This window comes from Vicia villosa, linkage group LG2 (genome assembly GCF_029867415.1).
Source record: "Vicia villosa cultivar HV-30 ecotype Madison, WI linkage group LG2, Vvil1.0, whole genome shotgun sequence".
In the NCBI taxonomy this organism is placed as follows: domain Eukaryota; kingdom Viridiplantae; phylum Streptophyta; class Magnoliopsida; order Fabales; family Fabaceae; genus Vicia; species Vicia villosa.
The window spans coordinates 30,399,458-30,418,104 of NC_081181.1; the positions used below are offsets into that span (position 1 = coordinate 30,399,458).

The 18,647-nt window shown below is 32.3% G+C and overlaps 1 long non-coding RNA gene across 1 annotated transcript; it reads right to left on the reverse strand.

Annotated features, from left to right (window-relative positions):
• Positions 1 to 4,705: 4,705 nt before the first annotated feature.
• LOC131646056 (uncharacterized) lies at positions 4,706 to 6,338 on the reverse strand. Its single transcript, XR_009297270.1, has 3 exons — positions 6,251 to 6,338; positions 5,691 to 5,846; positions 4,706 to 5,127 (listed from the first exon to the last, which is right to left on the reverse strand). It is a non-coding gene; the product is annotated as an uncharacterized LOC131646056 (long non-coding RNA).
• Positions 6,339 to 18,647: the final 12,309 nt, after the last annotated feature.

Consider the following 18,647-nt stretch of genomic DNA (forward strand, 5'->3'; position numbering starts at 1 on the left):
AGTAATAAATTGAAGTTTAAAGACCATGAGTTGAGTAGTTATGTTGGTTCATCCATTTGCGTGTTATGTATTCGAATGTTTTAATTTGAGCAAGTTTTGCTGCTATGAAGTAAATGTGACATCCTATTCTCTTGTTTTATTATTATACTTTGATAACTGAATTAAATACCGTGGGTAGAATTGGGGTGTTACAGGTGGCACTCGAAGGTGTTATCGGAGAAGTGAGGGAGGAAAACCTCGTTGCCGTTTTGGCCATGGGAGGAGAGATAAGAGCTTTCAGAAGCTCAAAGGGCATAAAGAATTAACCCTAAGCCCTTTTTTCATACCCTAATTTTTGACCCCCTGAGATGTCACATCTCAACTACCCCATCAAACTCAAAACAAACACCTAGAGCAGTCACTTGTTCACCAAGTACTCAAATCAGGGTTTCAAGTCAGGAGATTTAGGCAAAGGACAATCAATAGTTGAAATGATCTTTAATGCAATAAAAAAGGTCAAGATACTTCATTCATCTCCACATGACCTCCAGTCTCAAGGCATCTAACTTCAGATCCATCAAAGTCACCAGATTAGGATTTTGAGCCTATCAAGGACTGAAATCAGGGCTTTTATTTGAGATGGCTCAAAAAGATTCAAAGCATGATCCAAGGAGCCCAAACATCCTCAAATATTTATTAAATCAATATCCAAGGGAAGATACATTTCAATTCAAGTTCAACAACTATCAATTTCACCTGGTCCACAATTAGGGTTTTTTGACCTAATTCACATAGGAAGCTGACTTTTGACCAGGACAAGAACCCATGATTCAAATCATAGCTCAAGTACCTTCATAGCCTCATTATAATCCACTCACAACATTCATTTGAGGAGGAGATCTTGATTCATTTGAAATCTCCAAGAACACAATTCATTTGGAAAAAGTCAACTGTTGGAGATCACCTTTGACTTTTTGGAATTTTGTTCAACCATGAACTTTTAAGGATAAAAATCATCAACATATTATTATTGAAGTCATTTGATCAAAGAAATTCAAGAAAATCAATCAGGAATCAAAAAGTCAATAAAAGTCAAAATTGGAATTTCAAAGACTTAGAAAAATTTCGAAGTGTTTTCAAGTGTTTTTGTCCTTACTTCAAAGGCCAATAACTTCAAATTTCAAGAACAAACTGAAGAAAACTTCCAACATGAAAGTTGTAGATTTTGATCCAACAAACAACTTTGTCACATATAAAATTTCTTCAAAAAGTCAATCATTTGAGAGATATATGGTCCCAAAGTTCCTGCAAAACACTTAAAGTGTTAAAAACCCTAATTTTCTCAAACTTCATGGCCAAAAAATAGACGAAAGTGTGTTGTTTAACTTCCTTCAAGTGCACTAGAGAACTATTAAGTCAATTGGTTGAATTTTTTTCTTTTTACTCAAAATGGATTGTAAAAGTGTCAATTTCAGGTGATATATTAATTTTTCATAGAGCTATAAGAGATGAGAATGCTATGAGAGTTGTTTTTCTCCGAGTTGTACAAATTTTAATAAATGTCCTGGAAATTGTGACGAAAGGATTATGAATTAGAAGTTAAAACATATTTTAAAATTTTGCTTACTGTTTTTACAGCACTAAATTATAGATTACAAATCTTTCTTCTAATTTGAGAATGATATATGTGTTCCTAACTATTGTAAATGTCAATATAAATATGCATTTGTTTCATATCTCTTTATTTCATAATTAAATTATTTAGTCTCATGTAATCTTATTTTCTTACTTTCATCATGAATTATAAAAATCCAACTAAATATTATTTTTAATAATAAAATATTTTAAATATAAATATATTTTTCAATCTTTTTATTTCAAATTTTATGAAGTGTCACAAAATACAATCAATTAGATTTTAAACAGTTAAATGTACATAAACATGACTTTTAATTTGTACAAATAATATTTTACAATATTAAATAACTTTAATCCGTGCGGACACAACGATATATTATTAGTTAGAAAATAGAAACAGTATAAAACAAAAATGAAATTAAATGAAAATGAATATATAGAAACAGCATATCATAAACGATTCTCTCACCACATCTACCTCGAGGAAAAGGCCAAAATCCATTTGTTTGTTTTTTTATCTTTTAACTTTGTCAGTAAAAAGCTGTTCCCTCACTGATAACATGACTGGAACTTGAATGTGTAATAAGTGACAAAATAAGCTAAAATCTACTCACTAATTATGCAGGCAGGGCTCACCTGTTGTAAACCTTAATAAAAGGAAGGAGTTATTATATCTTTATATTGCATTAATTAATTAGTCACTTTTTTTAATATGTCTTTTCTCCATCTTTCGATGCATGTGAACACTTGTTTTAATCACTTACAGTAACTTATTTTTGTCCTATCGTAAAATTTTTTAAAAGTTTGAAATTGTAGGGAATGAATAGACTAGTATTACCATAGAAACTAGTGGGATACCCGTGCATCCGCACGGGTACTGGTGTTGTGCGCGCATTTGTTTTTCACAACGAAATAAAAAATATATTTAACTGTAAAAAAATGCCGTGTTTAATTCCAATAAAAATTAGGTGGAAAAGCATTTTATATATATTAAATTACAATTACATAAAATAAAAAGCATTTGCCATAACATGATCGCAACTTCTTTTCTTTACATGTTATAAAGGTTCAAAATAATCTTTCCTTAACAGATTAAAGGATAGTCTTTTACGACATCTCTTATTAAAATGTAATTTTTAAAAGAAAAATATAAATTTGAAAAAAAATCCTAAGTTGATGAACACCTTAAAAAATTCTATAGTTAATAAAATAGTAATAACAATAAAAATATTATATTGATAATTAAAAATATTACACAAATATTTAGAATTAATATGCAGGTTAAAAAAACAATTACCTATATAATCTTGTTTTAAAAAAAAAAGAGATACACTAAAAAAAGTTGTATAAATAGTTTTGTTGTCTTGCTCAAAGTACTTCACAGAAGATAAAATGTCAACACCAAATTTACAAAAGAAATACTCTTTGGACACAATCTCATAGAAATGAATAACATAAAAGTATCTTTTATGACAGTTAGCAAGTATAAGAAAATAATAGTATTCAAAGGCATTGTTCATTTGAATATCGGAAGTTTCACCCAAAACCAATGCACATTTATTGGTCTATATTAGTCACATTCCTTCCTTACATAACAACGAATTCTGCCATTCACTACAAAAATCATCAAAAAATTCTTCTTTTTACCGAATGAAATCCATAGATAACTCCTACTAGTGTCAATCTTATTTGCAGCCAACCAAGGAGTAGTTGCTTTTTCCAAATTCATGACCACAACAAAATGCTTCAAAGTCAAAGAGAAGGGCATCCCTGTCATTTTCTCTTAATCTATCTTCTTAGACTTAATACTCGTTTTCCAAATATTTAAACATATTCAAATCTTAGTCTTTTCATCCTATGCAAACAACAACCACTCCTCTATATTATATATATCAAAAAAAGAAGAATAATTCCATTTTATATAGAACCTATAGACAACTAATAATCAAAGAAGAAGAAAAAAAACACAAGAAAATTTCAACACAAATCTAGAAAAAAAGAAGCTACAATTTTCACCATCCTCACATAATATATATAAACATTCTCTTATCTCTTTTATAACCACATTCATCTTTTGCATCAATATTCATATAATCACATTCACAATAGCATATTTATGACAGTGATAAAAATCATGTGGAAATCAATATTTCCAAGCTGTTACAAGGCTGGAGATACTGAATATTCTTCAGCCAAAGCCAAAGAAAGGATGCATTTAAAAATACTAATAAATTGAAAGAGATAATAAGGATGCATTTAAATCTAAATGAGATCATCTTTTAAAGTTATAAATAATAATTATGATTAATTATTAAAAGAGACAATAAATTGGTTTATATTATTTAAAAAAAAACTAATATTCTGAAACATGAAATAGAATAGTCAAGTTTAATAAACAAAGCTGTCTGGAATTATAGTGTGACCATCAGAGCACGTCCAACACAGTAGACCAGCCTTTCCTTACATTTATTATAGCACCAAATAGTGAAATAAGAAATGGCCCTTTGTGCATTGCTTAGAATAGTCCAAGGCATTCCCTGCTTTACAAAATGTCCACAAGATTTCAGGAAGACAATTTTGTAGCTCATTAGTAAACCGGTATGTTAAACAATGTTGCAGACTCCCTTGGCTGATAACCAAACCCAGGATGTTGACTTAATATGGTGTAACAGTCCTAAATAGTCTGCTACACATCCTTCAAATATGGTTTTATTTCGATGTAGCTAAAGATATAAAATTCAATGGAAAAACTTGAGATATTTGGCTTTGTCAACACAAGCTTTTGCATCAAGAAAGGAATTAACATCTGTATAAATGGTTTCTAAATCCTGCCATGCTTCCCCTTCCCGCTTCCATTCCGTTCATGCCTGCAAAGATATAAAATTCAATGGAAATTCTTGTTAATAATTCAAAATTATATATATATATATATATATATATATATATATATATATATATTAGATTTAACATAAGTTGATGTTTCCTCAAAAGTAAATAAGACACACCTCATTGATGTTTCCTCAAAAGTAAATAAGACACACCTCATCCAACAATATTTTTGTTTAATGAAACTCAAAGTTCTTAGCTTGAAGTGAAATCTGTTTCCTGGCTTCTATTACTGCTAACAAATTTTGTAGGTCTTAATAACTTGCTTTGGTTGTTTCTGAGAAATTTGAACTACAGCTTTGAGTCTTAGTAGCTCTAACTGAACTACACTCGTGGCATCGTCTAAAGCAAAATCAACTATATTTTCGGCATCCTTAAACCTCTTTTGTGCAGATACTATGAGAGTTAACAGCTTCCAACCTCTTGCAGAGCTTCCAACTGTCATGTCTGAGTACTTCATTATATTCTGATAAGCCGCATCTAGATTCCTTTGAATTGCATTTTCGAGTCCAAGACTGAACATCACTTATGCGTTCTCATTTCCAGTTAGGGAAGCTGCATTTAGAAACTTCAAAGACTCTTTTTGAAAAGTGACTCTTTCAGAATCCACTACAGATGTTCTAGCTGCTGCCCCATAAGAAACACCGAATGTTAACGACATTCTTTTAAACAGTTACCAAGCAAACAAAGTTATATTAATTACAGTAAGTTATTTGTAAAAATTATAATGATATAATGAAACTTTATTGCTTCAGAGATTTAAATGAAAGCTTCTGTAAGTCATTCATAAAACCGGTTCAACATTCAATTGTTATTCATAAACAAAGTTATAAAGCAACAGGGATTGAGAAGAGTTTCACACAAACCTACTTGTTAGCTAAAATGTCACTTAGTTCAACTTTTTCTGAAAGCTAAAAACATAAGTTGCCATATTGTTCTACCATGTGAATGCTAGCAACATATAGGACGGATAAGCATTATATTTCATCATCGTAAGTGATTGCACAGAAGATAAATATGCTAATACGACCACATGCAAGTCTTAGTGGTGGTAGTGATAATATGTTTCTGACTCAAGGTAATTTTGAACATCAAGGAATGCATTTTAATTTTTTAGCTGAGAGCCATGAGAAAATATCATAAATTTTAAATTATAATCTCAGAGAAGCAAGTGTTGCATGAATTACCTTCTTTATTGCACCTCCTTCCATTGTGTATGTCTTCGTTGTTCCTGTCTGTCCATATGCAAAAATTGTACAGTTATAGCCTTCAAGCACTTCATACACAATAGGAGACACTGCCTGATCATACAGTTCTTTCTATTGAGAGATAGGGCCAGACACCTAGACCAATAAAAACAAAAACTAAATACATAAGAGAGTTGCTACAAAATATATGCCATAATAATTAATCAACTTCATACTCAAAATTCAATGTTGAATGCCGCTATCTTCTGGAAATCTGAATGCAGTTAAATATCCTTTTCAGGAGCTAAAAAATGGACACGCGTCACAAAAGCACAGACTCAATTTTAAAGTCTACAGACTCAATTTGGATTGAAAGATCAAATATTTTGATGTATGCTTTTGATTGTGATTCTCCGCAAAGATTGACATCGATCATGATTCCTTTTTCAAGTGACAGTGACAACAACCGTAATTTAAAATATCAACTTCGGTCATGACTCATTTTCCTCACAACACAAAAGAACAATCAATTGAAGAAAAAAACTACATAAAAGACATACCTAACTCCCCTTGTTCAGCGGCAATATGAAGCGCATCAAAACCATTTCTCGCTTTAATTCCAACATCAGCAAGATCATAATACTGAATCACTTCCCACAACAAATTTAGATAACATGACTTCAATATATATAAAAAAGAACATAGGCTTTTGGTTTATGAGTATTTACCGAGAGGGAGCTTGGAAAATCAACTATTTAGAAGTAAGAATTTTTCATTGTTAGTTATAATTGTGGTTACAATTTGCAAAAGTTTAGTATACATAGAAAAGAAGCAACTATTTAGAAAAAGCAACTACTCCTTGGATGCCCTTCTCTTTTCTCAAAATTTTAGTATACATAGAAAAGAAGTAAAAGTTTGAGAATTTTTCAAAACCTTAGATAGGAACTCTTCAGGTGAACCATAGTCAGTGATGGACTTCTTGTCAGTTGTTTGGACTAAAACTGAAACATTGCTTGTTGCATCAAAGTTATCCTCATATCTAAGAACCTGACCAGGGAACTCTCTCTCTTTGCTTGGATTCCACTTTGCTGGCACCAACAGTTTGAATCCATCTCCATTGTATGGCAAGTAGTCTGTGTTTGTCTTTGCCTTTCCAAACACATGAGCTGAAACCAAAATAACCAATCAAACAATGCATTTTCTCAACAATGAATGAGAAAATATATCACTGACTATGGTTCCCGCAAACAAAAATGTCCAACCTGTGTGTATAATCAACAGGTTTTGTTTTGTTTTCCCTGCTAATCTGTACTTGAACACAACAGCTCATACAAACCAAGTGAAATTGTCTTTATTCCTCAGCTACTTGCAGGAAAACTTAAGATATTTATAAATTCTTTTATTGGCATTCAAGGTAAGTAAATAATAAACTACATGTTTTGGGATAACTTTTGCAGCACCTTGTATCAATAACTTCTGCAGCACCTAATGATTTTTCAAAACACTGGACTTGTACTTTGTCAACCAAGAAATAATTTAAATTGCCTTTTAGATAAAGCCAATAACATCAAGTTGTTAAGGAACACGAAAGCAAGAGTATAAAAAGTCGTGGTAATATACTTTATGATCCAAACCAGTCTTGAATTGTAAAACCAATAAGAATTATTACAGTCTCGCTGTCGAACACGGAATCGCTTCAGCTCTTACCATAATAACAACTGTCAAAAAGGTTCTGACCATCGTTATATAGGATGTCTTATATAACTCAAAACTTCAACTTCATGATTAAAATTTTTCCTTCCTTGAGCTGCATTTGATTTCAACAATTTGATAATAGCCTGCGTATGATCAAGTTCACATCCAATAAGAAATATATTATTATTAGAACAGTTGCTTGTTATTAGACAGGGAAATGCAGAATCACAGTTTCTACCAAGTTTCAAGTGCTTAGTTCTCTTCCATCCAAATAATCATTTAGTACACAAAAGCATCAATCTGAGTCCATATGAAAATTTCAAGTTTGTTCAACCTGTCTGAAATTGTTTTCTCTAAGTCAATGAAGAGTCCTCTGAAATCCATGAGACACACAAAATCCATTCAAAACCAAAGATTCACAGGGAGAAGAAAAGAGATTGGAAACTAATGCATAAAGAAAAAAAATAAACTTACTGAAAAATAAACTTTTCGTTCCCGTCGGCTCTTTCATATTCATTCTCGTTCCAAACCTAATTCCAACAGAGGGAAGTATAAAAATAAAATGGGAAGAAAGAAAAAAAATGGTAGCCAAGGATAACACAAAAACATGTTGAAACAAATTATCCGAAAACGATATCTCAATATGATGTATAATAGCAAAGCTGAAACTAACAATTAATTCTATAAAATTGAAGTTAGTGAGAAAGTAAGTTACCCAGAGACACCATCAGCAACAACCATAACTCCTCCATTATAGTTGCTCACAAAAAAGCATCTTCCCCACCTTTCTCATTATCTCGTACATGTCGAGAAGAATAAGCAGTTTTTCAGGTGACCTATTGCTTCTGGCAACAGCCTCTCCAAAACTAAGAAGCATTGCCATACAGCAGAAACAAAAACAATAAAACTAAGGAAGTGATGAACCATATCCAAGATGTATGTAGAGAAGCAATAATAAAAAAACTGCATCAAATAGAAGAACATTAAAATTGGTCAGCTTCTCTTCAATTTCTGCAAGAAATTGGTCAGCGCTAACTTCACAAAGGCGATAACAGTTGTTACGTTTGAACTGGTGTTTATTCAGACCTGCATTTCATTCAAAACAACATAAACAACAAAGAATCTCAAAATCAGTATATGATTCGTTTGAATCAGCAAACCGAAGGGCCAACAACAAAACCATAAGTTTATTTTCTGGACACTATAACAACAAAACAACAACAATGTCTAAACCTTCATCCTAAAATACTCAAATAATTAGAATAGAAACAATGTCCAAGTTAACCCATACCTTGTTAGCTTCAAACTCAGCGGTAGAACTCGATTCAGTCTATAACCTGAAAAATAAACCACAAAATCATCAAATAAACCACTAAAACCCTACCTACAAATTCAAAACCATAAGTTTATAAGAACCCTAACTACAAAATCAAAAGCCTAAGTTTATAAGAAAACCAAAGAGAACCCATACCCAGTTACCTTCATAACTTAGCGGTAAAACCCGATCCAGTCTATATCCTGAAAAACAAACCACAAAATCATCAAATAAACCACTAAAACCCAAACTACAAATTAAAAACCCTAACTTTATAACCGATTATCACTATTTGAAACCCTAAAAAATCTGAATCCAATCGATTCGCACACCGTAAACCGATTCAGACACCATTATTGTTTCAGATAACAAAAGAGAAAGAAGGGAGAAGAAGAAGAAGAAGAAGAGCAAAAGGAAGAGGGATATGGAAGCAAGATAGAAGCAGAAAGAGAAAAAAGAGAGAAAGAAGGTTGCTGTAGAGAGATAAGAGAGGATGTTGTAGAGAGAAAAGAGAGAAAGAAGGTTGTTGGGGAAATTTTGAGAGAGAGAGCGTGAGGAAAAAGAAAGTGAGAGAGAAGAAATTGGAAATGAGTAGAAAATTGAAATATGCATATATAAAATGATCACTTTAATATAATAATAATAAAATCTGACCAAAAAATGAGAAAAGACAATAAAAAAGCAAAATTGGGTAGGTGTTGGCAAAAGGGCAAAGGGCATAATAGTATTAACCAGGTACTTGTATTTTCTTATTTTATAGATATCTTTGTTTATATAATAACTTTTCTAACAAGACCTATCCTCTTTGACAGCTTTTACCGATAAGTAATTGTTTTTGTGTATTAAATGGACTTTAGTAGTATAAACAGGCCGTCTCAAACAATTTGGAGGCCCTGTTCTAATATTTTTTTTTAAATTCATAATAAAAAAAATAAAAAAACCTACATCAACATAAATAACATTAAGGATTTCAATAAATTTTATTGATTTTTATCAAGACTTTTTTTTTTGTTTGAAATTCAGTTAACTTATCAATTTTTTTTTTTATGTTTCTCATATTTAAAATTAAATTTTCTAATCTTAAGATACAATTTAAGAGCTATTAATGAAGAACGGAAGGAAGAAGAAAAGTTAAAACCCAAGTTTTTAAATTTTTTTTTAGGTAAATTCTTTGGTATTCATGAATTTAAGTTGGATACAGTTACCTTTAGTGCAATTTGTATTAAAATTTTAATTTATTTTAAAAATAAAATAAAATAAAAAGTGACGTGGTGTTGAATCATAGTGTTTAATTGGTTAAAGGTACCGGTATCCAACTAAACTCAAGGATACTAGTGTTCACATTTTTTCAATAAAATTTGTAGCATTGAAATTTGAATTAGATTGACAACTATAAAATTGAACCAATAAATATAATTAAGAGATAATTAACAATTATCAAATAAAACTACAACTTAAAAATTAACAATAAAAGTACAGAAAATAATAATTAAAATTAAACATAAAAAATAGAAATAATAAAAAAATTTAAAATAAAAATGTCTATGCAACATAATAAAAATATAATATTAAAAAATATAAAAGACCAATATTTCACGAGAATCTTAAATAATTTTGAAATATATTAATAAATTAAATTTGAATAAGGTATAATATATTAATTATTTGATGAGAAAGAAAATAATTAAAATATTTAATGATATTCATAAAAATTCATAAATATATAAAAGAATGATGATTACAATTTACAATTCTTATACATATATATCACTAATAATAATAATAATTAATTATATAAGCCTTATTATTTAAAAATTCATAAAGAAAAATTTGATAGAAAAAAAAAACATGAATCGTGTATATGTTTTTAGTTATTAGTTCAATTTGTTATGCAGTTTCTTTTGTTAGATTTGTTATGGAGCTTTATCATCTAGTTAATGCTGTCTAAATAAAAGTTGGGTAGAAAGTAAAAATAATAATGTCATATTATTTGGAGGCCCTTTATGTTTAGAGGCCCTGTGCAGTGGACCAGACTGTACAGGTGTATCACCGGCCTTGAGTATAAAGTACATAATTATTGAATATAATATGAATTCATTTGTTTTCTTACATCAATTAGTTCAGTATGAATTCTTAAGATTTATCCTTTCTATTGTTGGATTTAGAGAAAAAACAACAACAAATTCAATTGAAAGTAACCGAGTTGAGTCGTGAATTAGATTAACTGTCCTTGAGAGTTTTATTCAGGTATTATCCTAAACACTTCTAAGAATTGAACAACACCTTCTGATTGTAGTAACCAAAAATTCAAGAACTAGCGAAAATCTCAAATATATATTGTCCGACTGGAAGGTTGTATTGGCTTGGTTCTCGCGCTTCAAAGATTGTTTCGGCGTTCTCTACATCTTCCGTGATTGGGCCGGAAGCCAATTCTTTGAGAAAGATGTCCGAAAGTACAAATCACCTGAGATTTGAATTTACCGTTTCACTGTCGTTCGGATGTTTGAAAATTCATAACTTCTTATCGGAATATCATTTTGAAGCGAGCCATATGCAAAAAGTTCCGTCTTGAGGTCTACTACTGTTCATATGTTGGTGTCGCCCTCGGTTTTTTATATATCTCGCGTGAGAGATACGAACTGACTCTTCTTTTGTTTTTGAGTTTTGAAAATCAGAGAGTCGCCACCGACTTTTATTTTATCCAATTAAGGAAAGGTTTATAAAAGAAACAGAAAAAGACCTTTAAGAGACTTTGGGTTCGGGGGTAGGTTATACAAAGGGAAGGTATTAGCACCCCTTTGTATCCATGGTTATCCATGGGCTCTTAATTGCTTAGCTCACTTGTTTTGAATCATTTGTCTTGCTTTGAAATGCTTGTATGTGGTTTTAAAATTCATTTTGTAAATTGACTTTGTAATGATCCTTGTGCGGATGTATACAAAGTGTTTTATCTTTCGAAAGATGTTTTAAAAAAAAAAGCTTTAACTTCGTAATGATCCTTGTTTGGATATATACCAAGTGTTGTCTTTTTTGAAAGTTTTATTTAGAAAAACAATGATATATGAGACATTTTTGTTGTTTTGATTTGAGCAAGCAATTAGGAGATCTACCCTAAGTTTATAAAGTCCTTTCCTATTTATTTTAGAAAATTCTCCTTTGACCGGATGTAAACAAAAGTTTAGATTTGCATTTGAAACAATAGAATTTGATTTTTGAAAAGAGTAACAGAGGGATTACCCTAAGAGGTGCAAGTGTGATTGTGTTCTGATTCAGATATTTTTGTCTTTGAAGTTAGTGATCTAACGCTTCAGTTTTTATCTTTGACATACACGCAGTGTTATATGTACAAAATTTAAAGTGCGGGAATATAAAATGCGGAAAGTAAATCTACGCTATTACATCGATTGTGCGGGAAATGTAAACTACGCTATTTACATGAATTTGACAACCTATACACTTATCTATAAATTTAAATTGCAATAAGATAAAGGGAGAATATTTTTTGATTTTTTTAGATGGTTGATTTTAATTAGAATTAATGCATGATTAATTTAATTAAATGAGAAATAAAATTTAAACCTAAAAATTAAGTCTAAAATATATTCAAAATGTTTGTTAATTAATTTTAAAACAAAACTAATTTTTTGGATTTTTTGAAGTTGTTTTGGAAATTTATTAAGCTAATTAACATATAATTATATAAACAAGTATACAAATAATTAAAACTTAAAGAGAAAAATATTCTAAATATGTACAAAATTAGTCTATAATACATAAACTAAATTTAATAAAAAGAACAAATTTTTTCTGATTTTTTTGATAGGTTGAAATAATTAAAAAGCGAATATATAAACATATACTAATTAATTAAACAAAATATTTTAATTATTAAGAAAAATAAAATATTTTTGTGTCAAAAATTAATAGATTATTTTATAAACCTAAAAATATTTTTATTATATTTTTTTGATTTTTAAAACTATTTTAAATTAATTTTGCAAGTTATATTAAATAAAATGGAAAATAAATAATTAATGATCAAGTGTGGTTGGCTGGAGAGTCCATGGTAAGGACTAGCATGTCATAAGCGTTAGATGAGCTGGCAAGTTGATCTGAGGGTGATTAGAGCGGAGGCACGTGGTAACAATATAACCTGCAAAACACTGGATCACAAATTAATTTAAAAAAAACACGCGCGCGCTCTGGCCAATAGGGAGAGGCCACGTCTTCATCTTCAACCTCTCGCCACCACTTTTAACAGCGCTTTTGTAAAAACAACGCTGTAATAAGTGAGTCTCAAACCTGCAAAATAGCGAATAGGGGCAAACTCATGCAAACAATTTTCGCGACCTATAAAATCAACTAGCCTTGATCCACTGAGTTCAAATATGCCATTAGTTTTGTCTAATTTTGCCTCTAGCGAAAAATCCCATTTCAAGCTCATGAAACCCTAAAATGGTATATTCTACAAACGGCCATTAAAACTCAATTAGAGCTCCAGAAACGACCAGAGCACCAAACTAAACACAAATATATGTCTACATCTTATTAAACATGCATGAATGATCAGATACGAGGTGATTTATGTTTGAACAAACCGTGGCTTGTGTGACTCGATTTGTGAGGCTTTGATGCTTAAAATTTATTTGGATAGGTTCAATGAAGTTCAGAGATGATGTTTGAATACTTAGTTTGGATTAAAACTAGCTTGAACTCAAAATTCAAAATTTGAATTTCTTTGAAATTTTCAAGTTGCTACAAGTATGATACAAGCATGGATTTGGTTCTGAAATTGTGTGTCTCCTCCTACTGAAGTGTTCTACTTCATTTATAAGCAATGAAGTGCTTAAAATTGAAGCTATCAAGCATTGATTGCTTTTTGAACTTTGAATTTTTTAATATAAAAAATCTTGAATTCTTTGGCCATGGCTTTGAATTTTCTTCAATCTCTTGCTCTAGGCCTGCTATGTGCTTCTCTTGCTGCAGAGTTGAATCATTCTTGGTGGCTTTAGTTTAAGAATCAAGCATTGTATCATTATCCTTCACCATTTCTTTTTCAATTTAATTTTAAATGTAATAAAATTAAACCAAAAAAGAAATAAAAATTCTATGGGCCTTAGGTTGGTCGTGGGAGGCCCTTAACATTGTTAGAATCATGTTTGGATCATGGAAACTTGGCCCCTTTAGGAAAAAAAACATTTTTGATCAATGTTGGTTTCATGCATTTTCCCAAAATATAGCCAACTTCAACAAGGCATAAATCCCTCAATTTTTATCATATGAAGGAGTTCTTGTAATTTTTAGAAACCTCAAGATGTCCTCTACAAGCTACTTTGGAAACTTTTTTTCATTTGGAGAAGTTATCTTGATGTTATGGCCTTTGACAAAAAACCACTTTTTGTTGACTTTGAAAATGACCTGTAATGTCTGAGCTCGTATTTTTCAAATGGTGAATCCAATGACCATGGGATCAATTGAATTTGAAATATAATTGAATTTCCTTCAAAACAAGCTTTGGTTGGAATTTTTTGAATGAACAAGGAGAGAGTTATGGCCGGTCAAAGTTATGTTGACTTTTTAGGAGAAAACCCTAATTTTGAAACTTAGGGTTTTGTTGATTTTTGATCTTTCCTTAATGAATTATGATCAACCAATGATCAAATGATTAATCTTTTGACAAAATATGGATGTTGACAAAAAATTTCATTTTTGACTGTCTGTTGACTTTTCGGTCAAACTGGTCGTCTGTTGACTGTTTGAGCTGTTGACTATGCGTCTGAGTGAATTGAAGTTTGAAAATTTGTATGGTGGTGCTTTGAGATATATGGAGGTCCATGAAATCCATTTGAGGTCTCAAAAAACTTGTTCTCCTGAAAAAAACAAAAACACTAGTTAGGGACTGTTTGTGTAGGAGACAGTTATGCGTACCTGATTTTTGTGCAGAAATATACTGTACACGAACGAAATTACCGATAATAACCTTGAAAAATATTTAATGCGCAGAAAAATAAATATTTACCTAGCAGAAAACACACATAATATTATCTGGATAATTAAACTACAGTACGACAGATAGTACGACATTTAATACTGACAGTACAAATATTACATAATATAATGAACAGTACGACAAATAAACGGTACATTATTTGAAAACAAAAGATACGACAAACTTTAAAAATGACGATTAAAAACCCATGCTATAAATAACAACATATAGATGATCGGGAGTGTAAACAACCCAGGTCCGCATTTTTCAGGACTATGCAGACAGAAAAAGGACATGATCACCTCCAAGACGGTGATGACCATAAGAAAACACGTATCCATCCACTTCGCCATTTTTGCCGGGGAAGAAGAGAAAATAAATATGAGGTAGAAATTTGAGAGATGAGTTGAAATTTGATGTGAGAAATTATGAAAAAAATGAGAGATATTTATAGAGTGAAAAGAAGGATAGAGCCGTTGGGGAATGAAGTGATTCCGTACAAAAAAGGAAAATTTGAGTGGTAGTAGGATTTGAAAGAAAGTGTATGGTAGGGTTTGAAAAGAGAAATGTATAAAATAAAGTTAGGATTTGATTTTGAAAGAAAGAGATTTGAAAAGAAAGGAAAAGATTTTGAAAATAATAGAATATAGTACAAAAATTAGTGGGAAACAAAAAACTAATAATAATTTACTCGTTACCAGTACAGTCTGAATCCCCGGACTTTGCGCCTGCAAAAAATTTAATTCTGTACCAATTGCGTCAGTACTATTTATCTGCAAATAAATCTCAAATAAACAGTGTGTGTGAAGTGATAAACAGTAATTGGCGTTTGTGTAAGAATAAATTCAACAGCGAACCAAAATACCGTATAAGAAAAATTCTAAAAACTGAGTATTCATAAAATCAGGATGTTTATGGAATAAAATCCAAGATTATATGAAACTCCCAATTATTAGACAGAAGTCTGTTGCCTTCTTTCTGAAAAAGATGCGGGCAAATTTTGGGGTATAACAGTTGCCCCTATTCAGTCTTCTTAAACCTGAAGAGACTGATTAGAATCTGAAGGTAGAAGATGATTGAATATTTTAGATGCCCTGAAAATTTGCACTTACCTCCACCGGAAGTGATGCTGGAAATTGCATTTGAGTGTTGTCTGAGAAATGTTGTTGGCAGATCGAAACATTACCTGAGATGGGCTTTCAGATGCCATCTGGCAAATGTGTTGATGGTTTGTTCATCAGAATGAATCCATTGATTATATCTTGATGAAGGATTTGAAAACCTCTGCGTTGACCGTTTCGGAACCGTCCAAGGTTACCGCTTTAAGTCTGGGAGGCTGATCGTTACGGAACTGTCCAATGTTTTTCCGTTTTAGATTTTGAAAGTTGATCTATGAGGAATCGTCCGAGGTATCAGCTTTAGATCTTTGAAGGTTGATCGTTGTGGAACCGTCTGAGGTATCCGCTTTGGATCTTGAAGATTGATCGTTGTGGAACCGTCTGAGGTATCTGCTTTAGATCTTTGAAAGTAGATCATTATGGAACCGTCTGAGGTATCCGCTTTGGATCTGAAGGTAGATCGTTAAGGAACCGTCCAAGGTATCGACTTAGATCTGCGGGTAGATCATGAATGAACCGTCTGAGGTATCGACTTAGATCTGTGTTGCTTGTTTTGAGTTGATAGGTGATTTGGAAAGAGAGATCTCTTCAGAATGAATCTTTGGCTTGATTATATCTGAGAGGACTGTTCGTCTGAATAGAATTCAGGGGAACACTGCATGTGACTGAGAACAACTTTTCTGAGGATATTCGTCCACCTGAAAAAATCAAGTTAGTGACATGCAATGTTATGATGCATGTAATGTATATGTTGAGATTCTCAAACTAAATGAGAAACGTGCAGGTTATGTATGCGTTTGTCATGAAACATTATATGCTATGTATGAATATGCATATGATGTATGACTTATGCAATTTAGAGCGTATCAAACTTCTGGTTGGGAAAATAAATCCCTGCTTTCTATTTTGGAAACGAAGGCATTGTGATTGTTGATGATATTTGCTATCTTGTTCGAGTATACTCGGCTGGGGAACTTCCTTGTGGACCAGAGTACTCTGTTGAGGGATCTTTGACTACTGCTTGGGGATGAAGGGTAGTTTGAACATTCTGATTTTGATGCACTTTAAATAAAAAAGATATGTAATCCTCCGATGCACTATTTGACCAAGCCTCGATGTGGGGACCACACCTTCTGGGGATAGTGCTCTTGAAAAGCCTTGCTGGGGAATAAAGTTTCTCGAATCGCTTTGTTGGAGAGAAAAATCTCATTGAGGAATTTGCTGAGAAATACGTCTCTGTTGGGGAATTTTCTTCTGAAGCTTGTTTCGGGATGATGTCCAGATGATTGGGACACTACCTGAATGCTATTCCTGTTTTTCTTATAAACATCAGTCATATTCAAATGCATATGTTCATTCAAAATTATCATTGGGACGTTTATGTATTCAAAACAGAAAAAAATGAAAACATTGATTTTGAGCATGAACTGTATTGACTTTGAAAGAGAGCCATAATAGGCGGATTAGTACAAGGAGACAAAAATCCTAGTAGTAGGAAATTGTCATAAAACTTTGAAAAGTACTTATAAAGAGAAATAGCTATGTGAAAACAATCCAGTCAAGTTTCAACTCTGCTATTGCCAATCTGTCTTCGAACATCTCATCCCTCACTTGTTGGAAGAAAGTGATTGGACTGATTGGTGCCTTTAATGTGCTGAAACTTGAAGGTGAGTAGGTAGCCAAACGGGACATAGTCGTACGCTTTATTCCCTAACTTTTGCCTAGGCTGCTTTTTCAGGTTTTCAGCCTACCGGGATAATTATTTATTTTTTTAGTCTCTAACTTTTGCGTGGATCGCCCTTTCAGGTTTTCAATCCACTGAGACGCTCATTTTTGCCTAAGTCGCCCTTTCAGGTTTTCAACTTAGCGAGCTTTTCTTTAAGCGAAATACTTTTTGACTATGTCCGCATTTACAGGGTGTGGGAAATCCTCGCCATCCATAGTGGTAAGCAACATGGCTCCGCCGGAGAATACTTTCTTGATTACGAACGGTCCCTCATAAGTGGGAGTCCACTTGCCCCTGGGGTCACCTTGTGGTAGGATGATGCGTTTTACAACCAAATCACCGGTTTGATATGCCCGACTTTTGACTTTCTTGTTGAAGGCTTTGATCATACGCTTCTGGTACAACTGACCATGACAAATAGCTGCGAGCCTCTTCTCATCAATCAAGTTTATCTGGTCCAACCGAGTCTGAATCCAATCGTCTTCATCTAGATCGGCTTCTTTCATAATCCTTAGGGAAGGAATCTGAATTTCAATTAGAAGAACTGCCTCCATACCATAGACTAAGGAAAATGGAGTTGGCCCTGTTGAAGTACGTGCTGATGTGCGATAACCATGAAGAGCAAAAGGTAACATCTCATGCCAGTCTTTGTAGGTTACTGTCATCTTTTGTATGATCTTCTTAATGTTCTTGTTGGCAGCTTCCACCGCGCCATTCATCTTTGGTCGATATGGAGAGGAATTATGATGTTTGATCTTGAACTGTGTGCAGAGTTCAGTAATCATTCTGTTGTTTAAATTTGTGCCATTGTCTGGGATGATCCTTTCAGGGATGCCATACCGACAAATGAGATTGTGCTTGATAAACCGGACCACAACATTCTTGGTGACTGAAGCAAACGAGGCTGCTTCTATCCACTTTGTGAAGTAATCAATAGCGACCAGGATAAAGCGATGTCCGTTGGAGGCAGTAGGCTTGATTTCTCCAATCATATCAATACCCCACATTGCAAAAGGCCAAGGAGCCGTCAGGACGTTTAATGGGACTGGAGGTACATGTACCTTGTCGGCATATATCTGGCATTTGTGACAGGTTCTAGAGTGACGATGGCAGT